Below are 27070 nucleotides of genomic sequence, written 5' to 3'. Positions count from 1 at the left end.
TTAGATGTAAAGAGTAGTATTAAAGACACGGTGGTGTATTAAAGTGATGAGACTATAAAATATAAAATGGCAGGGTGGGCAATTTGGTTAAATGAAAGCTAAGAAGGTGGTCATGAGAGCTGTAGGGCAGAGCTGTGTACCAACAGTGATGGACAGAGGCTGAAGGTTTAGTAATATTTAAATAAATACCTGCTGCTGCTAAGTCACTTCAGTCGTGTCCGACTCTATGCGACCCCATAGACGGCAGCCCACCAGGCTCCCCCGTCCCTGGGATTCTCCAGGCAAGAACACTGGAGTGGCTTGCCATTTCCTTCTCCAAAATAAATATCTAAATAATATTTAATACTAATATTGTCAGATATAAATCAATTCACTCACTAATCAATTAATGAAACCACAAATACTTGGATGTCTACTTTGGGTAGTGACAAAACTCAGACATGGGAATGTGGTGTAAGCAGGATCTCTAGGAAACTTTCATCCAGAGCTCTGTGCTGGTCACATAACTGTAACAATGTTCAGGGCAAATTCTCGAGAAAAATGATACCCAAACTCCAAGGACACTGTTCTTCAAAGACTCTATGATAAAGCATAGCAAGTTTGAAAAGCAGAGAGAAGAGAGAAGATGCTAATGAAAACTGTAGCATAAAGATGATCCAGCAAAGCAGATCTCCTTGGACAGCAAGGAGATCAAACCAGTCAATTCTAAAGGGGATATTCGTGGAAGGATTGATGCTGAAGCTGAAACTCCAATACTTTGGCCACCTGAAATGAAGAGCCAACTCATTGGAAAAGACCCTGATGTTGGGAAAGATTGAGAGCAGGAGGAGAAGGGGGTGACAGAGGATGAGATGGTTGGATGGTTTCACCAAGTCAATGGACATGAGTTTGTGCAAACTTAGGGAGAGAGTGGAAGAAGGGAAGCCTGGCATGCTGCAGTTCATGGGGTCACAAAGAGTTGGACATGACTTAGTGACTGAACAACAATGAACAGTAGCAAAGCAGAAACATTTACCTACAGCAGGAAACTGCCCATCATATCCAGGATAGCATGTGTGCTCAATCACTAAGTCGTGTCTGACTCTTTTGTGACTCTATGGACTGTAGCCCTCCAGGGTCCTCTGTCCATGGGATTGTCCCAGCAAGAATACCAGAGTAGATGCCCATTTCCTCCTCCATGGGTTCTTCCCAAACCGGAATGTCTCCTGCAGCTCCTATATTGGCAGGCAGATTCTTTATCACGGAGCCGTCTGGGAAGCCCATATCCAGGACTGGCAGAGATCAAAGAGAAGCAGCTCAGTGTTTGACCTTGCTACTTCCTAGCTCAACGTCAATAAAAAAGACAGTGAATTGTTCTGAATCTCAATTTCCTCATCTGTAATGTGGAAACGGTAATCTTGTCTTACCGCATTGTTATGCTAATTAAATAAAATAAAAATGCATGTTGATTTACTATCCCAGTGCTGAAAGTCAGTGCCTATCCCATGTTCTGTTTTAGAGCATGACATAGGAGTCTATTTTATTCTCTGAGTGAATAAGCTCAGACCTTGCCTGAAATATATTTGTTATTTGACTTGTCCTGTTGCATCTCTGTGAAAATGTGACAAGTCACACTATTTTGGTTTTCTAAAATAAAAGAACAGAGTCTATATTTTAACACACATTGGTTATAGTACAACCAATCTGGCACTGGTGAAAATCAATGGTTTTTTGTGGCCAGTGGTCTGTGTCATGTTAGATTACGTTCATATGTGCATTACTTTTTTTCTCAGATCTAACACTGTAATTTATTAATCAAGTTGCAGCGAGCCGCGCACGAGAAGCCCGGTATTCAATAACATACTTCGTGCTTTAGGAACTTGGTAATGCTTGACCAATGACTGAAGGCTGGAATATCTAAGCTTCTTCTCTAGTAGCCGGGAGAGGCCGCCTCCCCAAATCTATTTCTGACAGCTCAGGCAGTTGATTAAATCGCACACATCTCCTCCTCCTTGCCGTCCAAGAAATGCTGGATTCTCAAACTGAAGAGATGTTGATTAAGATGATGTCGGACAATTAATTATGTGCCACGATAACCTCTGACCTGTGCGAGTTCTTTCTATTTTAATCAGTTGAGACTCCAAATTAGCAGATAATTACATTCTTGTGTTTTAATCAAGCCGTGGGCAGCAGGGAAAGATGGTGAAGTACAGCTCATGTAGAGAATTCATTTTGTGGTAAAGTCTTTTTTAACTGAAGGTTTGAAAAGGATAATTATTTCAATTATTTTACTTCTGTTAACTTGAAATTCTCTTCAAACAGGAGTTTTTGTGTTAAAGAACAACTTCTGAGATAGGACATGTGTTTGGGTATAAAAAAGTGTTACTCAGTTCTGTCTGACTCTCTGTGACCCCATTGACTGTAGCACACTAGGCTCCTCTGTCCATGGGATTCTCCAGGCCCTAGTACTGGAGTGGGTGGCCATTCCCTTCTCCAGGGGACCTTTCTGACCGAAGGATCAAACCCTGGTCTCCTGCAGTGCAGGCTGTCTGAACCACTGGGGAAGCCCATGTTTCAGTGTAAACACCGCCAATTGTGAATCAGAAGGGAGGGAGTGAAGATTGTGTATGCTGCCTGATCAATGGAAATATATATGATCTTATATTTATAGCAAATGCAGGTCTCCAAGGGAGTTGATACTACTCTTGAAGAACGAACTATAAGAACAGAGTGAATGACTTTAGAATTTTTAAATCAATAACCTGGCATAATATTGACACACAGACACACCAGAAAAGCCTAGCACAAATATGTTGTTCAAAGTATTATTAATAAGAGTAAAAAAGTAATTAATAGTAAAATTTGGAGGGCAAAGCTCACTTAGAAAATGTTTATATAAATTATTATATGTATTCTTTATTAAGTAGTATGCACTCATTTTAAAAAGGCAAGTAATGTAATTTGTCAGAACACAAAAGTTTCTGTGTTACCTAATCAAATTTATGCAAAGATAAGATAATATCCCGATCATGATAATGACTGACAGGAAAGCTGGACAAAGTCTTTGGGTATGATATTATAGATATATTTTTCCTTTTTAATGCATTAGCAAAATAATTTATGCTTCTAATGGAACTCATTTTAACATAATTTTAGAAACAATTGAATTTATGGTTTTTCAAGGAAGACTGACATGTGTCTTGGTTAAAATAGAAACCATAGTGCCACGACAGCATAAGCTTCATTCACAAACCAAACCTGATGGATTGATTGCCAGTACAGTTTCTGAAGCTTTAAATTGAGAAGAAATGTGAGTGCCTGCTAGGCTGGACAGAAAAGAATGCCAGAAGTGTCCACCGTAAACAAGAAAGGAATCCTGGCTGAGCGTGATGGTGGTCAAAGGTAACATGATCTGGAGCCACACGTGCTGACAGCCAACCTAGACTGTCAACTAACTAGGAGGCCAGGTGTCTCAAAGTTCCTGTTACCCCAAGTGTTTGTCATTGACAACACCTAGGAGCCTGTTGGAAACGCTGAATCTCGGGCTTTACACCAGGCATGTAAATCAGAACCGGCATTTTCCTAAGACCTCCAGGTGATTTGTAGGCATATCAACGTTTAGGAGGATCTGCTCTAACTCAGCAGTCCATCATCTGTAAAAGGGACTCACAGCGTCAACTTCCCAGGGTTGTTTTCAGGAATAAATGTGCTAATGCAAGTTGAATGCATGTTACAATGCCTGAAATATATTATACCATAGTAACAACACACATTATATTATCTCATTTCTCCAATATACCTCAGCTGTTTTGTAAGTATATTGAGATTTTATCTATACTCAGAAGAGAGCAACTCCACCTCCTAAAACATTTATATTGACATCAAATTCCACATGGTGAACACTGATGAGTCTGAGATCTGGAAGAACTTGAAGTCATTAAGCAAAGATGCAATCACGTTAGACTGATGAAGGAAATCTTGGGACTTAAATATTTGCAATCATTTTGATAACAGATGAAATAAAAGTTCACTTACAGAAAATCCAACTCTGCAGAGTCCTGATTCCAGTAAATTCGAGTTCTTATTCATATATGCAGTCTTCCCCCCATGGTGGAACCCTTCCAGCCATTTCCACTTCATCTTTTTGTTCATAGACAAAGCCTTTTAAACTGTAGAAATTTTGACAACTTTAGAGTCAGTTTTTTGACAGAGATAAATAACACAGGGCAAAAATAAAGGAAGATAGGCTTGGTTATAACAGTGCATATTTATACATGTACTTCTTAATTTCTTTTGCACTTTTTTCATATATATTACTTCTAGTTTTTAAAATATATTAATGGTCCTCTAAAATGAGAAAGAAACATTTTTTTTTAAATTTTAGATGAGCTATCTGAAGGTGAAGAAGCTGAAGAAAATTGGGAAAACAGTCATAACTGAAATGCATAAAGGAACTTCACGGTTTGTTTAGTCTAGTCAGAGAGTACCAACTGGTAAGATCAAAATGTACAAACAAACATTTAAACCCTTTGTTTATTTTATTGATTCCATTCATCTGTTTCTTCATTCACGTAATGGTTTGTGCCTGCACTTTTTCACTGCAAAAACTTAAGTGGAATTTGACAAAACCTTGCTGTCAAAATACTTGTGCACATTGTCATGGGTGTGTTTGTGTGTGTGTTGGGACAGAGAGGGATGGTATCACATGTAAGCCAGGAAGCAAGATACTTTATCATAAACAATTCTTCCTTTGAGCTTTACTTGGTTCTGTAACCTTCCATTAAAAAAAAAAAAAAAAAGCCGAAGAATAATGCTTTTGAACTGTGGTGCTGGAGAAGACTCTTGAGAGTCCCTTGGATTGCAAGGAGATCCAACCAGTCCATCCTAAAGGAAGTCAGTCCTGAGTATTCATTGGAAAGACTGATGCTGAAGCTGAAATTCCGATACTTTGGCCACCTGATAAGAAGAATTAACTCATTGGAAAAGACCCTGATGCTGGGAAAGATGCAGGAGGAGAAGGGGACAACAGAGGATGAGATGGTTGGATAGCATCACCAACTCGATGGACGTGAGTTTGAGCAAGCTCTGGGAGTTGGTGATGGACAGAGAGAAGCCTGGCATATTACAGTTCCATGGGGTTGTAAAAAGTTGGACACGACTGAGTGACTGAACCGAACTGAACCTTCCATAATGCAATTGCAGAGATAGTTTATGCCTATCCTAAGACACATATCAGAGAAGGCAATGGTACCCCACTCCAGTACTCTTGCCTGGAAAAATCCCATGGATGGAGGAGGCTGGTGGGCTGCAGTCCATGGGGTCTCTAAAAGTAAGACACCACTGAGCAACTTCACTTTCACTTTCACTTTCATGCTTTGGAGAAGGAAATGGCAACCCTCTCCAGGCAAGTGTTCTTGCCTGGAGAATCCCAGGGACGGGGGAGCCTGGTGGACTGCCGTCTATGGGGTCTCACAGAGTCGGACACGACTAAAGCGACTTGGCAGCAGCAGTAGCAGCAAGAAACATATGATTTTAAAGGAAACACTCCCTTCTATAAAGACAGATTATTGCCTACTTAAATAGGAATGCAGGTTGCAGGGGGAGGGGGCTGGATTAATCAATAGGTCCTATGCAATATCCTCAGTGATTTTTTAAAAGGAAGTATGCAGAATGAAGTAGCTAAAAGTGTCCTTCCAAGAGAAAGTTTCTGAAATATGGGCAACATTAAGATCATTAATTTTCAGTAAATTAATTGAAGCTTCAGGAAGATTCACCTGCTGAATTACTCTCTTCTTAAACACATTATACAAAGTCATCTCTTTCCTCATCTGTGTGTGTGTGTTTGTCGTTCAGTAGTGTCTGACTCTTCTGCGACCCCATGGACTGTATTGGACCAGGCTCTTCTGTCCATGGAATTCTCCAAGCAAGAATACTGGAGTGGGTGGCCATTTCCTTCTCCACGGGATCTTCCCGACCGTGGGATCAAAGCTGGATCTCCTGCACTGCAGGCAGATTCTTTACTGTCTGAGCCTCCAGGGAAGCCCAAACACCCAGTGCTTGCCAAATTGCCAGTAGTGTCTCTGTGACCCTGTAGATTGTAGCCCTCCAGGATCCACTGTCCATGGGAGCTTCTCCGGACAAGAATACTGGAGTGGGTTGCCATTTCCTTCTCCAGGGGGTCTTCCCCACCCAGGGGCTGAACCTGGGTGGCTCTCCTGCATTGGAAGCAGATTATTTATGATCTGAGCCACCAGGGAAGCCCTTCCTCATCTGTGGTCATCTGATCTCATTTCGTTTCCAGGTTGTTCTACATGAGGGCCATTTTTCCCTCTGCAGTGAAAGTGGGACGCTGGCCTAATCCATTCAGAAGGGGCTGGAGGGGCTGCCAGGAGATGCATTGCTGTCCGGCAGTAACGTCCTGCCTGAACGCACACCGTTAGGCAGGTAGGCAGCCACACAGTTTGGCTGATAGAGGTGCTTGTGACCCGTGTGACGGGGATTAATGGGCATCTATTCTGGGCACCATCCTCTACTGAACCTGAGGTCACCTTTGTTGTTTGCAGACACTCCCAGATCCCCCCGCTCCCCGCCCTTGATGACACCACTCTCTGCCTTTGGAGCCATCGATTCACCCTCACTGTCCTTCATTTGAAGTGAACAGTCAGAGAGAGGAGGGAGCAGTGATAATTATGGAGCTGCCGATTTCTGAGAAGCAGGAAACCTCATGCTTGCGTTAAATATGACTCAAGCTCTTCATTGTGAAAGCTAGTGTTCTTGCAGTCCCCATGCAAACGCTGCTTTCTCTCTGGCCTCTGGTTTTCTCTTCCACAAAGAGAGGGAACTGAAATAATCACTTATGTGAATAAATGCTTTTCTAATCAAACTCAAGAGCCTCTTCGTGACATCTGTGCTACATCCCGGAAGGTGCTTTGATTCAATTGTGGCTTATTTCTGGCGTTGTTTCTCAGGTACTTTGATTCTCTATGGTATATTAAAGAGCTTATACCTTGTTTTCTAAAGATAACCCCAAGCTAGCAATACTCTGAGGGAATGATCAAGTTGTACCTTTAGTGCTCAGGTCCTGTAGACTTATTGATGCCATCATTTCTTGTTTGTGCTTCCATTTTAGAACTCAAAGTCCTTGTTAGAAATCCCATTCCTGCCTTTTGGTGACCTTATAATGTGGCATTAAATAATCAGAGTTCTGTCAGCCAGGCCGTTTTTTTGTTACAAATAAAAGATCTGATCAAAACTGTCGTGTATGAAGCAATATGTAATGTATTTTTCTCATTATTAAGGAGTGACTAAGTAGACTTCAGAGAAGGCAATAGCAACCCACTCCAGTACTCTTGCCTGGAAAATCCCATGAACAGAGGAGCCTGGTGGGCTGCAGTCCATGGGGTCACGAAGAGTTGGACACGACTGAGCGACTTCACTTTCACTTTTCACTTTCATGCATTGGAGAAGGAAATGGCAACCCACTCCAGTGTTCTTGCCTGGAGAATCCCATGGACAGGGAGCCTGGTGGGCTGCCGTCTCTGGGGTCGCACAGGGTCGGACACGACTGAAGCGACTTAGCAGCAGCAGCAAGTAAACTTAGTTTCAGGCATGATTGGTCCAGGCGCTCAAAAGATGCTCTGTGGATCTTATTCATTTTCTCTGTCTTGAATCATGCCCTTTCAAAATTCAAATTAAAGCCCTAACCCCCAGTGTGACTGGATTTGGCATTCAGGAGGTAATTGAGGTTAAACGAGGTCCTAAGGCTTAGGTCCTAATCTGATACAATTGATATTCTTCTGAGAAGAGGAAGAGAGGTCTCTTGCCCTCTCTCCGTGCCCCCCTCCTCTGCCTCGGGAAAGGCTATGTGAGGTCACATGGGAGGGTAGCCTCTGAACCAGGAAGAGAGTTCTCACTAGAACCTGACTGCTCTGGCCCCCTGATTTCAGGTCTCCAGCATCCACAACTGTGAAAAAATAAATTTCTGTTGTTTAAGCCAAGCAGGATATAGTATTGTTTTTTATGGCAGCCTGAGCTGGTTAACAGAGCTTTTCATTATGTGTTTATTCCTTGTGATAGTTTAAAGATCATTACAAATCCTTAGCTACCACTTCCACTGATAACTGGAACAGAGTTTCCATCCTCTTGAGGCTGAGCTTGCCTCAGTAACTTGTTTGGTAAGCGAGATGCAAAAGAAGTGATGTTCTGGAACTTTTCAAGCTTGACCATAAGAAGAAGCCTTGTAGTTTTCTCCCAGTTTCTCCTGGAATATTCACTCTGGGGGAACCTAGCCACCATGTAACAAGGTAAACTACCCTGGTTAGGGAAAAACACATGGATTTAAAGATGTAGACAGTGGAAGGAATTAGGTTAGATTTTGTGAGCAAGTATCAGGTATTATGTGTTACTTAATGAATAATAACAATGATGGTAATGTCTAATAGTGAGTGAGATTCAATGTGTGTCAGAGATTAATTAGGTGACTTACATAGGCCTTTGTAAAATAAATACACAGATTTTAAATATATGTGTATATGTATATATATACACACATATATATACTGGATTGACCACAATTTTCATATTTTCATTTGTAACATCTTACAGAAAAAGCTGAACAAATGTTTAGGCCAAAAAAAAAAAAAAAATGTTTAGGCCAAACCAATGCTTTCTTAAAATCTATGGGATAAGAATTATTACTGAGGCCAGTTCGAAGACAGAGAAACTGAGGATTAAAAGCTAAATAGCTTGACTGATCTTATTCAGCTGCTAATGGCAAAAATTAAGATTTGGCTAACTCGAGTCCTAGCTCTCTGCCACCACGCAGTTCTTGTCCTTGTTTTTTCTTGCTTCGTGGTTCTGTTGGTATACTATCACCCACCACGTTGGACTTGGTACAGAATCTTGTCTGGTGCTTCTCAGGTGCAACTAGTGGTAAAGAATCATCTGTTAATGCAGGAGACACCAGAGACAGGGGTTTGATCCCTGGGTCCAGAAGATTCCCTGGAGTAGAAAATGGCACCATATTCCAGTATTCTTGCTTGGAGAATCCCATAGACAGAGGAGCCTGGCAGGCTGAAGCCCATGGGGTCACAAAGAGTTGGACATGACTGAGTAACTGAGCACACATGCCTTATGGTATCTACCATGACTTTGTTTATTGAATTGGACCTTTAAAACCATTATTTTTTCATCTTATCCCAATGATTCTCAGAAGCAGATATTTTAGTCTTCACTGAGCAGAGATGAAAGCTGAGTCTCAGGAAAGCACTGACTGGTGGACATCATGTGCAAAGTCTGCACCGCTGTGTAGCCGGGCATCACTTGTCTCTTAGAGCTTTGGTTCTGAAACTCCTTCCTTTGGTTAATCTCAGAGCCTTCTCCTCTTTCATCACTACATGGAGTTGCTGAAGTCTCAGGAAGCCAGGAATGAGCTAAAGCCATCCCTCCTACAGCTGCTCTGCAAGTTTGGATGGGAGTTCCCTCAAAGAGTGGAGTGTTTCATTTGTTCAATTCATCAAAGATCTGCCATCATTCATATCATGCACTGAGCTACCCACGCCTTGACCTTATTCTCCCAGAGTAGCCTCTAGTTAAATCGAGCTGGGAATTTTCAGCTGAAGTGGAATGGGAAAGATAGAAGACAGAAAGAAGGGGAATTGAATGTCTGCTTGCTTCATTGCTCCAGCCCAGATCAGATAGATATATCAAGATTTATTATTATAATCTTCCTGTGGTCTGAAAATCTGAGAGCTTATGAGCTGGAAAGTGGGTTGAGAGAGTAGATTACATACAGAAAACACTTTTAAAGCCACACAGAAAATCTCTATTTCTATAGTCGTATCTTTCTTTGGGACTGGCTTGACCAAGCTTGTTTATAAATAGACTGGTCTCCAAATAGCACCTGGACATTACAAACAACAAATCTATGTCATAGAATGGACGTTTACCTTCCTGAGGAGACAGATCAGCACTGATGCAGGCAATGTGCGCACTGAAGTGGAAGTATGATATCTTTGGAGTTAAAGATAAGATTCTGAAAGTTTTAAACTGTGAGAGTTGAGTAAATGGGCCAAGGATGGTGAACATCAGTTTCCTTTCTATAAAACAGAGATGAAGACATGCTTCATAAGGTAATTCATATATAAATTATCCCTAGCTATGCGTGACTTTCATGTTGCCTGAGCGAACGGTGGCTATTGTAAATTGTTAATGTAAGATTATTCTTATTATAACCCTTAAGTGTGTTTGAAATTGTATATTTCTACTCAAAATTATGTGAACAATAAGTTATTATGACAGTTCATTGACATTATACATAAAACAGACAGGTTTTCCTAGTTATGTCAAAGTCTAGAATATTTGCCAAAAATTATCATTGGCGTATTTACAAAAATGTATTAATACATATAATATTTATACATGTGCATCTATACATATAGTGTGTGCTTATTTATACATATAATATGTACAAATTTTTATGTTTTATATGTATAGTCCATCCATACATCCAATAAACATATTGGATATTCATATGTTAGATTCTGTTATTTCATGGAAATTCTAGGCCCAAAGAAATATAAAATCAAGTCCTAGATTTATGACTAACACTGTAAGTTTTAGATTTATATTCAATTCTAAATCCTGCCCCATTATTTACTAGTTTTGTGTCAAGAGTACTTTTAATATGACTAAAAGACCACAGAATTTACCATAGGACAGATGTGGAATTTTAAATTAAACGTTTAAAATTTAATGTGAAATTTTAAGTTAATTCCTTCAGGTTCTCAATTTCCTTATGTATATATATATAAAAAAAAAAAACTAGAACCAAGCACTTATTTTGATAAAATAATAAGGTCTATGCAATCCTTAGCCATTCTGACCTTATTAATAAAATATTCCAATAAATACTGACCATTATTTGAACTGTGGTATTGGAGAAGAGTCTTGAGAGTCCCTTGGTCTACAAGGAGATCAAACCAGTCTATCCTAAAAGAAATCAATCCTGAATATTCATTGGAAGGACTGAGCTGAAGCTGAAACTCCAATCCTTTGGCCACCTGATATGAAGAACTGACTCATTGGAAAAGACCCTGAAGCCGGAAAAGATTGCAGGCAGGAGGAGAAGGGGACAACAGAGGATGAGATGGTTGGATGGCATCACCAATTCAATGGACATGAATTTGGGTAAACTCCGGGAGTTGGTGATGGACAGGGAAGCCTGGTGTGCTCCAGTCCATGGGGTCACAAACAGTTGGACATGACTGAGCAACTGAAATGAACTGAACTGAACTGAGGCACAAGGACAGTGAGATATATGTGATCTTTATCACAATTTAACCACAATATGTGATCAGATATATAGATATGTATGATATATACAGTGTATATGTGAGACATCTACATGGGCAGTTGAACACAGTTCATATGTTTAAATCTGATAAATATTTCTTATTTTAACAAAAAAAGTACATGATGCTTTTTTTTTTTTTTTTTTAATATCAAGCACATCCAGAAATTTCTCCTCACCTCCCCACATTTAATGGAGGATTGAGTTCAGCACTTATTTCTCTGGAATTGTAACTCCAAATTAAGAAAATCAACAATGCTTCAGTGATGACAAGTGATGCTTGACTTTTTACTTGAGCAGGAGTTTTCAGCAGGAAGTGTGTTGAGGGGGGAGGGGGTTGTAGCAAACTGAGCTTCTATGCTCTGTCTACACTGGCTGTCCCACCTCAGGCCTTCCCACTGTGGCCTGGAGAGCATCTGCTTCCATCTTACTAGGAATTTACCGAAAAGAGGCCTACTCTCAGGCTGTTTGTGTTAACTCTCCAAGTTTTTAAGTGTTGGGAAATGATTTTTTAAACTGTAGAGTTAATGCAAAGTTGCATTAACTTCATTGCACTTTTGCAGCCTCTATGTGGAGTGATTTCTTCTTCTTCTCTTTTTTTTTTTTTTTTTCACTTCTAAGGCCGTGAAAGTAAACTCTGGTCTCTCAGCAACTAGCAAACTGTTCAATACATTTTCACTGTCCATGGCCACATCATGGCTGTCCAGTAGGCTAAGCTCAAACCAGGCCAAGGAAGGGATGTGAAAAAGCTAATTGAATACACTTACAGAAAAGTCTTCATTGACTAGAAACTCTATTTAGAAACGTGAGTGTTTTTATTAGTTGTACCTACAAGGATAAGGGATTCAACCTTTCACATGAAAGCAGAAAATAAGTGTGCTCTTCTTCATTGGTGTATATGGTAACTCTCCAATGTATTGTTCAAATCCCTTTATGATCTGTAGCCTATCTACTTCCCACAATTAAATCCCCTTGTCTGCATGTCCCCTATACTTTGACTAGATTATGTGCCCTATACTCTGACTCCAGTTGTTCAAACTTCCAAAACACACATGCTTTTCTTATCCTTGTACAAGAAAACATTCACTTTTCTTCCTGCAACATCCTGGAAGTTTAGTTTGCTAAGTCCTGTCTGACTCTTGAGACCCCACGGACTATAGCCTGTCAGACACCTCTGTCCATGGGATTTTCCAGGAAAGAATACTGGAGTGGGTTGCCATTTCCTTCTCCAGGGGATCTTCCTGATCCAGGGATTGAACTCAGGTCTCCTGCATTGCAGGCAGATTCTTTGCCAACTGAGTTACGATGGAAGCCCTGGGCTCTCTGTACACTTGAAAACCATCTTATGATTCTAAAGTCTCAGCCACTTCTTCTCTGTGAAGCCTTATTGGCCTCCAGTCCCCTGAGCATAGTTGCTCAAAGACTTTGTGTGATTCTTGGGTCTTACACAGTCAGCAACCAAGGCTTTTATTCACATTCCTTTGCAATCACTGTTTTAAACATATGTCTTCCCAATTAGCTGGTAAGCTCCTCTAAGGCAGAAGCTATATCCTATTGATCTCGGAATCTTCAAGGCCGTGCTTTGTCCAACATTTAATATATACTCTTCTTGACAGTAAAATAAAGTTTACATATTTTCATACATGTATCTCCCTTCTGTGACCCCTAATTAAGCATTTCATAACTGCCAAAATGAGAGAGTTTTATGCTTTTAACAGAGCCAATCATTTATGCAAAAATCAAGCTAGCCCTCTTCTATCACTGGCTTCATCAGTGGCAATTAAGATGAAGTACTGAGACCTTGCTAGAAATAAAAATTGAAGTTGATGATAAACACTATGGTGGGTAAGCAGATCATCTCTTTTCCATATTAAATGAGAGCTGCACGTTTCAGGAGGCAAATCGCCATCGTGTTGAAAAATCAACCCCATTAGAGGTACTACTTAATAACCATGTCTGTGTTCACGACTAACTCTAAACTGTACCGGTGCCTCAAATGTCACAGAGCAGAACAGCTTCCTACATTTTCTCCTGATTGAGATGAGACTGCTACATTTGTCTAACAATATTTCACCCTTTGCTTGATAAATAACGTTGGGAGTTAGATGACATTCTTCTCTTTTTGAAGATCCATGAAAGAACTTGCAAAGCGCTATTTCCTGAGTGTGCTGGAGTGGTGAGAGGGAAGAAGAACATAGTCAATAAAATTGAGGCGTGGGATCGATAGCTTTCTAATGTATTTGAAACTGAATGGGAGGAACAGGATACAAAGATTTGTTCATTTATGAAACATACATCTTGTGGGCATTTCTGGGCAGGCTTTGGGTTGAGTGATAGTTAACAAAATGAATAGGACACCTTCCTTCTCCTTAGAAAGACCACAGTCTAGTGGGCAAGGCAGACACAGCCCAAAACGGAAAAGGCGGCGGAGGAAGATGAAAGCAGGAACAGGGTGCTATAAAAACAAGAAGGTTAATTTGCCTAATTAAATAGCAAGTTGAGATTCAAACCCACGACTGTCTGACTGATTAGGGGGAAGAGTGAAAACTCATATTCATCAGGCTGCTTAAAAATTCTCATTTGATGCCAGCTCATATCCTGTTCTGTTTCTCATTATTTTTATAACAATCTCCTGTATTTTTTTCCTTTTTGCACAAAGCATTATCAAATCCATTAAAAAGAGAACACAGAATCTTCCAAAATGCAATATACTACAATTAGGGAATCCACCTTTCTGAAGGAAAAATGATTCAAGACACAGATACTGTGGCAAGATATTCACTCCTCTCAAAGACAAACGTAACCACTGAACACAGACAAGCTTTTCGTCAGGGCTGTGGAATACAGATAGAGATAAAAACCTGACGGTAGACAGACTGTCAGGGTTAGAGACAGCAGGGCTTGATCAGAGAAAGGCAATTAGTGCCAAAGTGAACTTGCAGCTGTCACTTTCTTAAAATGAGATTATACGATACGAAGAACGGAATCAGTCCCTGTAGTCTTTCCTTTTAACAAACTGAGTCTTTAAAAGCCTGCTGGCTTTCACTTTCAAACTCTGAAATTCCTAGGACTGAGAAAATTATGTTTCATTATCTCCCTTCCACAGTTTTTCCCTGTCCCTCCAATCTCCCCACTAGAGTGGTACACTGGAATTGCTTTGTCAAGAACCTGTAGTTTCTGTTAGAGGTTGCACTTCAATTTCATGGTATCCAGGGAAGGGGTAATTATTCACTTGGCTAGCAATACAACAGAGAGAGGAAAGCAGAGCCTTTGAATATTAAATATGTATGGATTATTACATATAAACCAGAGTTTAAAATCAGCAGTGATCAGAACCAAATAAGTTCCTGATTATGCTTGGGTTGTAGGTATGCTACCAGACAGATTACAAAAGCAATTGAAATTAGAAGAGGTTAACATTTCAAATGAAGGGGGGGAAACAGGTGAAAAGGAGAAAATACCTGACCAGCACTTGTTCTTCACCCATTGGGAACCATCCCTTCTCTGCTTTACTTGACCCTGACTACCCATAACCCCTGAGGTCACTTGACCCTGACTACCCATAATCCCTGAGATCACTTGACCCTGACTACCCATAATCCCTGAGGTCACTTGACCCTGACTACCCATAATCCCTGAGATCACTTGACCCTGACTACCTATAACCCCTGAGGTCACTTGACCCTGACTACCCATAATCCCTGAGGTCACTTGACCCTGACTACCCATAATCCCTGAGGTCACTTGACCCTGACTACCCATAATCCCTGGTATGACACAGCATCTCACCTTTCCACACTCTCGCCCTCACTCAGACAAGATTTCCTCCACACCCTGCCGGCCAGACCACTTCTATCCACCTTCAAATACAACCCCAGAATCAGTGCCTTGAGAATCCTGGCCTGCTCACCAGGACAGGGGACCCTCCCACCTCCAGGCTGCCTCCACGCTCTGCTTCTGGGTATTTGGCCAGAATACCGCCTCATCCTAGCTTCCTTCCTACATCCAGAAAGAACTTTAGGGCAGAAGCTATACCTTTGTGTTCCAAGAAATTCAACCCGGATACAACTTTCCAGGGGTCAAAGAAGCTACGAGAAGCAGATGTGTCAGCCATGAACAGTTGAGAAGAACAGAATTGTTGCTTTTGGCTTTAATTTAGGAAAGGAAGGGCTTCCCAGGTGGTGTTAATGGTAAAGAATGCACCTGCCCATGCAGGAGACGCAGGTTTGATCCCTGAATTGGGAAGATCCCCTGGAGGAAGAAATGGTTACCCACTCCAATATTCCTGCCTGAGAGAATCCCACAGACAGAGGAGGCAGTCAGGCTACAGTCCATGGGGTCAAAAGAGTAGGACATGACTGAGCTTCTGAGCACTAGGGAAGAAAATATAACACAGCTTGGAAGCACAGGAAACCCGTGTATTCAGTCACTTGTTTAGCTGCACTGGGCTGGGAGAGCGTCTGTCACAGGAGCAGTTATGTCTTCAGCACATTCTCCCCAAGAGATAGTTTTTTTCAACATTTTAAAAGTGATATGTTGGCCTGTTGATGAGAGGGTCATGCAAAGATACTAGAAGCTTAACCAAGCGTTCTGTACAAACTCCAGCCCCTTTGGCCCAAACCCATCTTGTATCTCCAAGTATAATGGACTGATGTTAAAAACTTAACAAAATGTCTGAGTATAGTCATGGAAAAACAGTTTTTTAAAAAAAAAAACTACACTACTTTTTCTTTCATCCCAGTCAATCTCTCTCTTCCTCCCACCCTCTTTCTTTAAAGCATTACCTTAGGGTCCTTGATTGCTTCAGGACTTATCTGTGTCACAGTGGGCACTTCTGTAAGCTATGTACGCCTTCATTCTCGACCTGCCAAAGGGAAGCAAACGCCATCCACATCAGGCACCCTCTGTCCTCATTCGTATCCTGCTTCTGCGAACCTCACCAACAATTTTATTTAAACAGTGGTTCTACAGACCAAGAGTTTATGACATCAGGATAACAAGATCTAATCTAAGGGGAATAACAAATAGAATTTTTTTTTTTATTATACAGAACATTAGAGAAAAACAAATAACTACATTGAATGTATAAAACCACAGCTATCCATTAATTACCTATAGCCATTTATGATGACAATTGAATTTTAAAAATTGCAAGATATCCTCTTGGTAACAGAAGATTTTACTTCCACTGAATCCAACTGATATTTTCAGAAAAAGGTGCTTTTTCTTCCAATATCTTTTACCTGAGGATTTGTTACCAGGGAACAAGGCTACATGGGGAGAGAGGAGGATTGTGGAGATTTGCAGTGAGATTGTGCAATTTAGAGATTAATACATTTTTCTCTCCATCACAGAATGATTGTGAAGTTAGAGGGCCAAGAATAATGAAAGTCATTTTATTTTCAAATCAATTACTGGCCACATTTTAACCTGATGAACTTTTATAGGCTTTTATCTTAAAGAGAAGAAATAAAAGGGGAAGAGTGATGTATTAAAAATATTTACTGTTTTCTTGATTTTTATTAACATCAGAAAGACAAAAAAAGTGTCTACCAATAAGGGCTTGGCTAAGTAAGCACTGGTTTTCAATTGAATGAAAGATTATTCAGCTACCAGAATTACAATTTTGTGAATGCTTTCTGCTTAGAACTTCTACAAACATGTGTCTGTCTATCTCTTGTGAAAAGATTAAGGATAATTACATTACTGCATGTTGTTTTGCTAACATGGCATTTTGATAAAGAAGCATGGAAGAAATCTGGAGTCACAGAGATCTACTCTCAAACACTCACTTCCATGTTATATTTGACATATTCATTCAAATGAATGAGACACAGGTCTGGAATCTGTAAAATGAGAATAATATTCTCCATTTTGGTCAGGGTTTAGAGCAAGAAAGAAAAAAAAAATGCTCTAGATCTTTTAAGCAGGAAGCAATTTAACACAGGGAATTAGGGCTGAAAGAGCAGGTCATAGGCTTCCTGGCCTAGAAGTAGTGCCTTAAGCATTATTTGCTCAGTTGTATCTGACTCTTTGCGACCCAGTGGACTGAAGCTCACTAGGCTCCTCTGTCCATGTGGTTTTCCAGGCAAGAATACTGGAGTAGGTTGCCATTTCCTTCCCTGGGGGATCTTCCCAACCTAGGGATCTAACTCAGGTCTCCTGCATTGCAGGCTGCCATCTGAGCCACCCAAACCAAAACAGAAGTGACCCACGAGGGGTCATTATCTCTGAGGCAATCACTGGACTCATGCCAACAGCTCAAGCTGAGAATCGAGAAGACACTGTTGTCACTGAAGTCTTTACAACATTCTCCTATGCCAAGAAGGTGGACAATCAACTCTAGTGAAGAGGCCACTCAAAACCTCACATTTCGATGTTTAAGCTTGGCATTAAAAAACAATTACATTGAAATATGGTCTTTGATGGGGTTTCCTAGGTGGCACTAGTGGTAAAGAAATTGCCTGCCAATGCAAGACAAGTAAGAGACACAGGTTTGATCCCTGGGTCAGGAAGATCCCCTGCAGGAGGAAATGGCAACCCACTCCAGTATCCTTGCCTGGAGAATCCCATGGAGAGCGAAGCCTGGAGGGCTACAGTCCATGGGGTCACAAAGAGTTGGGTACGACTGAGAGACTGAGCACACTCGCACGCATGATTTTTGATCTACTCTTTTCACCAAGTATCGCACAAGTGTATTTTGTTGATAAAATGTATTTTATATCCGGAATCCATTTTGAAAGAAGTCAGTAATATGTCATTTAAATTTTTTTAACTTGTTTGGCTATAAAGAGATTGAAAAGAAGATGAAAGCAACCAGTCCATAGACTCAGAATACTAGCTTCTCCTCTATCGGTAAACAAATGGAAAACAATTTAGCACATGACTGCACAGAGTAGCATCTCAACAAATATTTGTTTTCATTGAGAAATGTAAATTAGTAACTACCATGAGTGGCAAAAAAAAAAAAAAGAAAGAGAGAGAAGCAAGGTACACATGATGCTCCCTCAAGGCAGAATACAAATTAGAAAGGTGAACTAAAAAGAGAGTAAGTGGTGTATGTTTTATTTAAAAAGAGAATAACTAATCAGCTGTAATTAATATTTTTAATAACTAGAGAGATCAGACTTATAGGTCACCCCCGAATTAATTTATCTTGTCTTCCATTCAATAAACCATTCTTTTATTCATTCATTCATTGTTAAACTTTTACAATCATTACAGTTTCTTTTGAAAACATAATCATGATATAAAGAGTATACTTTAAAAACATAATCATGATATCAAGAGTATATATCTTTAGTTATGTGCTTTTTAGATGCCAGCCACAGCCAAGTTCATTATATATGCTCTTTGAAATACATCTAATAATGCAACAAGGTAGCTTTATTATTTTCCTTGTACACAATGTATAATCAGAAGCTTAAAACAATCCATTTATTTATTCTATCTAAATTATTCAGTTCTTACCATGTATAAGACTATGAGCCAGAACTTGGGGACTCAAGAATAAAATGTGCAGAACACCTGCCCTTATGGGGCTTGTTGGTGGCTCAGTGGTTAAGAATCTGCCTGCCAATGCAGGAGACACCGGAGAGCCAGGTTCAATCCCTGAGTTAGGAAGATTCCCCTGGAGGAGAAATGGCAACTCACTCTAGTGTTCTTGCTTGGGAAATCCCATGGACAGAGGAGCCTGGCAGGCTACGGTCCATAGGGTCCCAGAAGAGTTGGACATGATTTAGCAATTAAACAACAGCAACATCCTGCCCTTATGACACTAACCGTCCAGTGGCAGATATAATTAAGTGAATCTACAAGCGACTGCCATGGGCTGAGAGTTTCAGACTTTGAATGGGGAGCTTCACCCAACAAACATTTTGGTGGAAAGGGAGGAGTATTTTCGCCAGTAAAATATATCCAATTTCCATCCTCTAGCCAGAAGCATTAGTGAACCCTTGATTAAAGATACTGTGATTTCATTAGTCAGATCAGTCTAAATAGGGCCTACGGCATTTCCCAATTAATAGATCAGCAGTAATCAGCGGCTAATTATTCCCTTGACTACAGTTGATTTCCCCTTTAGGTGGGGAATGAGCAGGAGGAGCTGGAACCTTAGTCACGGAGCACAGGAGTCTGAACCCAGCGGGACCAGAGACCATGACGGCAAGTGTGACTGTGGGAAAGAGGGCAGGAGATGGGGTGGAGGGGGCCCAGATGAGAAATGGAGTCAGAGATAAGGAATAAAGGACAGAATCATAGAATTAAAGTCGGACTGTTTCTTAGAGGTTAGAGTCCAGCTTCCTCACTGGAGAAAACAGACCAAGAAATACAGATATATACACCGAGCACTACATCTGCCCTTGGACAATTTAGGATCCTCAGAGAACTGAGGTGGGGATATAAATCTTCCTTGACTTTTGAAGGGGTTGTGTTCCAAGAAACCCATCACAAGTTGAAAACAGTGTAAAGAGAAAATGCATTTAATACAGCTAGCCTACAGAACATCGACATAACCTAGCCTGCCTTAAATGTGCTCAGAACACTAACATGAGCTGACGGTGGGCAGTCACCTAACACATCGTCTGTTTTATAATAAAGTGCTGAACATCTCATGTAATGTGTTGAATGTTTCACTGAGAGTGAAGGACAGACTGGTCGTCTGGGTACGGGAGGGTTGTAGGTATATCGGCTGCTTACCCTGCTCATCTAGTGACTGATGGGCCGCTGTTCAGAGTCAGGAGAGTGCATGGCCATGTGTCTAAATTCAAAACATGAAGTAGAGTTTCCAATGAATGGGCATAGTTCTCATGCCATCATAAAGTCTCAAAATCGTAATTCGAAGCATCCTAAGTTGGGGGCCGTCTGAGTTGGATCCCAGCTTCTCCACTCACTAGCTATGTCATCCCAGGCAGATTTACAAAGTTTCCTTTGTACCAGATTCCTTATCTATAAAATTAAAAACAAAGGTAAATACCTCACAGAATTGTAATTGAGACATGATTAAATAAATATGAAGCCCTTAGAATAAATTTCAAGTGTTTAACATTAATTAAATGTTAATTGTTTTAGTAAACATTATTATTATTACTATGATTTATCCTCCTATCACTACAGTAACTGCTTTGTTTATCATTATTGTTTTTAAGCATAAGGCACATTCATTCACTCAATAATTATGTACCAAGTACCTTCTCTGTGGCAAACTGGAAGATGTATGTCATCCCTTTGGGGACCTTCTTGCCTACTGCAGAAATAGAAACAAAAATAAAATCCTATTTCCTACACAAAGCACAGTGTTATAATACTTCCAAAATTATTTACAGAGAGGAAGAAGAGTACAGAAATATGGCATCAAATTCAAGCCACGGGAGGGGAGGACCCGGAAGTCCATATAGAAAAAACATTATGTTTAACTTGCTCATGATTACAGAAACATTAAGTAGGGATGCTGGAATGTGAGTGCAGGAAGCCTACTGACAGGATCCCTTCTCATGATCACCGCACTCAAGAGTCTCCCAGTCTGTGATGAATTGAATTTATTGGAATCAAAAATTTAAGTACATAATGATAAACATGGGGATGGGGATCAGCAATCAACTCACCCTAACATGTCTTTTTGTTAAAGTCAGAATTTAATTCCCACCAGAGAAAATGTTTTTACCAACCTTATGCTGTATCGTTCTGAATTAAATCATGATTCATGAAATAATTTATGAAGGCTCATAAAGGCAGGCTCATTTAAAATAACATCATTAACAAGTTGTTTGGCCAATGTTAAAGGAAAGTATAGACACTTGAAATTTCTTAATCAACCTTTGGGAACGTAGCACCCTAAGATCATGCAATCAATTGAATCAAAGTAAGTGAGAAAATGAGAGAGATCGGCTCAATGCCTCCCTGTCATTTAGATTTATACATAACACTCATTTATATAGAAACAGCTATATGCCAGCCACTGTACTGCACTGCACTCTCAGAATTAGTCACCCTGATGAAGTGCTGAATTGTCCTCACTGTACTGATTAAATCTGCTCAGAGGAGCTAGTAATTTCTCGAGAGCCACAGAGACAGGAGATAGGTGACCCAGGATTAAAACTAGAATATGTGATTCTCAATGTGATGACTGCTATTCTACTCCACTTAAAATTTTTCAGCACAAAATAATTTGAACATATATTGATAGAAAAAGGAACTAGTGTGAATCTAATTTGTGTGAGTACAACAGGGAGCTAGAAGCTACACTGGCCTAGTTCGTACAGCTTTCTGTCTTAGCCAGTTCTGAAAGTCTATTTGCAATAGGGAAGAACAAATCTGACTCCATACTGGGTATGTTACGTTAACCTTTGCATTCTATTACTTTTACTCTGAATTAAGAATATTGGCTATAGCCTGAAATATACAGGATAACCCTTCTCAAGGCTCTGACCTTTAAGGGTATGACACTTTTCCATTCATACAGAGATAAAAAAAAGTTTCAGAACAGGGAATAGCCGTGTTGCCTTGTTGGAGATTTACAGGACCATCACGACCTGACCTGTGTAGATGACTGCAAGAACAAAGGATTCCAATGCCAAGAAGTTGGCAACAACCAACAGTTCTCCTCCTTCACCCTTGCCGTTAAAAATGTTTTGTTGAAATTCTTAGGAGAGTTTGAGACTTTGAGGGGCATGAGCCATTCTCCTTGCATGACCCTTCAATAAACCTTTCCCTGCCTCAGGCTCTGATGTTTGGGAGTATTATTTGGCCTCTCTGTGCATCAGGCACATGGATTTACGTTCAGTAACACAGTGGCCATTTCTTATTATCCATTCTTATAGTATTTCTTACATCTGCAACAGAAAGGTACTGGGCTATGAATAAATGTTATTTTGATTCCTGAACAGGTATTCATTGAATTTAGATTCAGCTAGCCAATATTCACAGAGCATCTATTATATGCTGGCATTAACACACTAGACAATTTTCCATGCATGGGTTCATTCTGGGTGTGTAACAGTCTTATAATAGTATTAATGGTATTGATTTATTTATACTTCAAATTTATCAATTTACTGACTGACTCGCTATAGACAGATTGCCTAGTGTTTTGGACTCAAGAGTCTCTTTATGTCTCTTTGTCTCTCTATTTCTCCTCTTTTACTTAGTTTTATTTTTTATCCAAATTAATCTTTGAAGTCTGCCCCAAGGACTCACCTTCACATGAGGTGAACCCAGAAGAAATCATAGAGAGAGACACAAAGAGAAGAAAGTTGAATCCTGATGTTTTTGCCTGAGCTGCTACACTCACTTTAATCCTGAACATTTTGAGTACCCATGGCCTTGGGATGTTATTATTATTTTTTTTTCCTGTCTGGAAGAATACAGCAGGAGTTGCCTAAATCTAATGCCCCACCTCAGTTTGCATCCTGATTCTACCTGGAATTCCAGGAGACACATCAGTGATACGGATAGTGGAGGAGAGGCTGGACCTGTTAGTAGCTTAAGAAAAGTCAGGAGGGATCGGCAGGAGCCTGATCGCGTCACCTCCAACCCTTCCTACCCTCTGTCACACACATGAATACCATAGCTCTAAATCCCAGTCTCCTGTTCCTACGAGATGCCCGGGCGTATTTTACAGTCTCTGACATTTTAGTCACTTTTGGAACTTGCAATAATCAAGAGAACTTGGGGACTCTTGACTACAGTGTATTTTATTCTCAGGCTCTTAGAACAAAAGAGGATGATTTCTTTCATAGAGAGGTTAGTGAGAAAGTAGAAAGGAATTATAGTTCTAGGCTCTGTTCTTAAATTGTACCATAAATCACTATTTAGCTCAAGTGAAGGATTTTTCTTGTTTAGGTAATTTGTTTATGCATTTTTAGTGAACTGGGTGGGGAAGGGGTCATGACTCCATCAAAAAGTTATGCATTCCTTATGTATATTTATTTGAGTGTGCTATCTATGTGTAGCGTCTTTACTAGGGTATCAGTTTCAAGGCAACAGAGGCCATTTCTGTTCCACTCATCAATCAAAACAACAGAGAGCTAGACACTTGCTTTTGTAGTCATTAGAATGTATATTTCAAAATGTAATGTTACTATTCAAATAGCAGTAAATAAATGAAGTCCTTTCTACCACTAAAATTCTGTATTATTCTACTTATACTTCTCGGTGATAAGCATCCCGTCCTTTCCTTCATTTTATGTTTGTAATATTATCCTGACACACTAGGCTTTTTGTTTTCTATGTCACCAGATAACTCAGCACAGAACTTTCTGCCCAGCCATATTTGATTAATTTGTTCTAGGAGGAGATCACAGGACTCATGCTTGATCATCCCTGTGACGATTGACTATGCTGCTTCCTTCTCCTTTGAAAGAAGTGCTGGCAGAGAATATCATCAGAGAATGACTTCAAGAATGTGACACAATGAAAGAAGGCCCTCAGAGGACGGTGGCACCTGTAATGAGATGAAACAGTTGTCGACAAACTTACAAATCTTTTTAGGACGTTCTGACATCCTTTGTTCATTCAGGTGATGCTGCCTGTCAGCGCCCTTGACAGCTGCATAATAAGAACAGGAAGTCCTCTGCTCAGGGGCAGAGGCAGAACTGGAGATGGAGCTCCGAGGGGTATCGTCTGTGATGACAGCCTTCGGGATGGTGGGAAGACTAGGAGCTGCCCTGATGTCTCAGAGAGTAACCAGAGCCTTTCCCTTCATGTCGGTTTCCAGCCTGACCTCAGGTTAAGCCATGTATCAGGATGGCCCTTATGGCTAAAGGACACAGCCAATCAAATGCTGTGAAACCCTTCTAAGTGGAACCCTTCTCCTTGTTCCAGACCAGGAGCTCACTGAAGGTGTACATACATACACTCTACATCCATCCTCCATCCACCTTCCCACCACCCTCCCTCCATCCTCCCAGCATCCACCACCCCCCGCCCCCCCCACCAACCCCCTCCCAGCACCCTCCACTACCCGCCCACCCTCCTCCCACCCCCACCCACCACCCTCCCACACCCCCGCCCATCGTCCTCCCACCCCCCGCCCACCACCCCACCCCCTGCCCATCATCCTCCTACCCTCCCACCCCCTCCCACCACCCGCCCACCCTCCTCCCACCACTCTCCCAGCTCCCGCCCACCCCTCTTCTACTACCTGCCCACCCCCCTCCCACCACCCTCCAATCCACCCTCCCATTCATCTTCCCACCCCTGTGGAATAGGATGGAGCAGGATGAACCTGTTTTCTTATGCATAAAATGGGAGGATCTAGCTCAATCTGTGGTTTATAAACTTGACCTTTTGGGGAAAAAACAAACAAACAAACAAACCCTCCCACCCATCCATCCAGAAATGGTGGATGCAAAATAAAGCCAGCCATGCAGATGCCTACTCCAGGGCTCAATAGCCATACCTTGACGATTTCCTGGCAGTATCCATGGTGATTTGCAAATGACTTTCACATATATTATGCTACTTTTTCCTCAAAACAACACTGAGAGATAAGACAAGTAGGTAAATTAATATCATTTTATAAGTAAGTCTATCTAGATTGATATAGACTGAATATCTTGCCCAAGGCTGAATAGCTAGCCATTGATTTATGCTGACTTGAACGTAGCTTTCTTGGTTCTAGGTCCATAACGATGTAGATTTTTCCAAAGTCAAAAACACTGACTAAAGGTGTCAAGCTCCAGCGCTCTCTGATATTACATCTGGCTCCTGGTGTCCTGTTAGTGTTTTCAGATGTAAGTGCCCAGAACCCATTTAACTGTTAATTGGCTATGCTCACACTTAGGCATCAAAGACAATATACAAGACACACGCTTGATGATTATGCGTACTTCCTATTTTTATTCAATCTTCACAATCACCCTGTGAATTGGCAACTGGAATTCAGAAAGAAAACAGAGGAGATCACTTAGTAAGAAATGTTACAAGTGGGTTGAACCCTTGCATTTTGACATTGTCCAGGATGACCCTCTCTACACCAGTGTTTCCAAAATCTGAGTACACAAACATATTCTCAGGGTCCCAAAAGTTCTAATTTTCAACTGTTTTAAAAATTTCAATGTTAACAAAAATATTACTAAAAGAATATTCTGGATCACTTGAGTGATGACTTACATAAGTAAGTGCTACCACATACTTTGGGAACCAACTTCTGAGTTCCTGTTTCCAGGCTTGTAGAAAATCAAGAAAAATCAATGTGACTGATTACTACATTTTTTTAAACTGGGAATTCATGAGTTTTTGAATCTCAGTCTATCTGCTCCTCTACATTTCATTCATATCAGTTTGGCTCCAATCAACACAAGTATGATTTGTCGGGGTAGATGCAAGGTTTTAGGATAAGTATCATGCAATCAGATGGGTTAGACTTTTTCCTGTTTTCAGAGTCTGAGGGCAAAAAGGATGTAAAATAAGACCAGAATTCAGGTGAGACTCTCAAGTTCAAGGCAGAATGTCAAACCTGTCTTTTTCATACGCCACATGTCATCTAAAGAATCTGACACTTTAAAATCAATGACATGGGTTCCATATATAAAAATGTTTACTATAATTGACTGCAACACAGGCAACCAGACAAAAAGAATATGTACTGTAAGAGTCTGTTTATATGAAATTCTAGAAAAAAACAAACTAATCTATAGTGACAGAAGGCAGGTAGTGTGATCTGTTTGGGGATCTATGTTCAGGGTGGTCTAACCCAGGGAGGGGTTGAGTTCAGTTCAGTCGCTCAGTCATGTCCGCCTCTTTGCAACCCCATGAACCGCAGCACGCCAGGCCTCCCTGTCCATCACCAACTCCCGGAGTTCACCCAAACCCATGTCTATCGAGTTGGTGATGCCATCCAACCATCTCATCCACTGTCGTCCCCTTCTCCACCTGCCCCCAATCCCTCCCAGCATCAGGGTCTTTTCCAATAAGTCAGCTCTCCACATCAGGTGGCCAAAGGATTGGAGTTTCAGCTTCAGCATCAGTACTTCCAATGAACACCCAGGACTGATCTCCTTTAGAATGGACTGGTTGGATCTCCTTGCAGTCCAATTGTGAGCATAGCCAATTAATAGCCTCTCAAGAGTCTTCCCCAACACCACAGTTCAAAAGCATCAATTCTTTGGCGCTCAGGTTTCTTCAGAGTCCAACTCTCACATCCATGCATGACCACTGGAAAAACCATAACCTTGACTAGATGGACCTTTGTTGGCAAAGTAATGTCTCTGCTTTTGAATATGCTATCTAGGTTGGTCATAACTTTCCTTCCAAGGAGTAAGCGTCTTTTAATTTCATAGCTGCAGTCACCATCTGTAGTGATTTTGGAGCCCAGAAAAATAAAGTCTGACACTGTTTCCACTGTTTCCCCATCTATTTGCCATGAAGTGATGGGACCAGATGCCATGATCTTCGTTTTCTGAATGTTGAGCTTTAAGCCAATGTTTTCACTCTCCTCTTTCACTCTCATCAAGAGGCTTTTGACTTCCTCCTCACTTTCTGCCATAAGGGTGGTGTCATCTGCATATCTGAGGTTATTGATATTTCTCCTGGCAATCTTGATTCCAGCTTGTGCTTCTTCCAGCCCAATGTTTGGGCTGGAAGCAACATGTGGCATGCTGGGAGGGATTGGGGGCAGGAGGAGAAGGGAATGACACAGGATGAGATGGCTGGATGTAATCACTGACTTGACGGACATGAGTTTGGGTGAACTCCGGGAGTTGGTGATGGATAGGGAGCCTGGCATGCTGCGGTTCATGGGGT

This window comes from Bos grunniens, chromosome 14, assembly GCF_055505025.1.
Source record: "Bos grunniens cultivar Pamir isolate PY7600 chromosome 14, Bosgru_T2T1.0, whole genome shotgun sequence".
Classification (NCBI taxonomy): domain Eukaryota; kingdom Metazoa; phylum Chordata; class Mammalia; order Artiodactyla; family Bovidae; genus Bos; species Bos grunniens.
Note: the sequence above shows the minus strand (reverse complement) of the source record.